The following is a 293-nucleotide window of genomic DNA, read 5'->3' as shown; positions in this document are numbered from 1 at the left end:
AGCTCGGTCAGCACAGGCAGGACCTGCACGCGCTCCCCTGCCTGCCCCAACGCGCCACGGCTTCCCCTGTCACGCCACTCAACCAACAGGACATCTCCAAGCGCTCCACGCTCCTTCACCCAACCGAATCCAACCCAAGAACGCCCAACGCGGTTGAAATTTCTCCTTCCCCCCCCAGCACACCCGTCTCCCACCACACGACCGGGTGCCCAGCTCCCGCACGCCCCCAGACCCCAAGAGACCCGGTACCACGCCGGGAGCCCGCTCTCCCTCAGGTAACAGCGCTGGGCCCG

Source organism: Eurypyga helias, unplaced genomic scaffold, assembly GCF_000690775.1.
Source record: "Eurypyga helias isolate BGI_N326 unplaced genomic scaffold, ASM69077v1 scaffold41983, whole genome shotgun sequence".
NCBI classification, from domain to species: Eukaryota; Metazoa; Chordata; class Aves; order Eurypygiformes; family Eurypygidae; genus Eurypyga; species Eurypyga helias.
The sequence above is the reverse complement of the archived record's forward strand: the minus strand, read 5'-3'. Positions refer to the sequence as shown.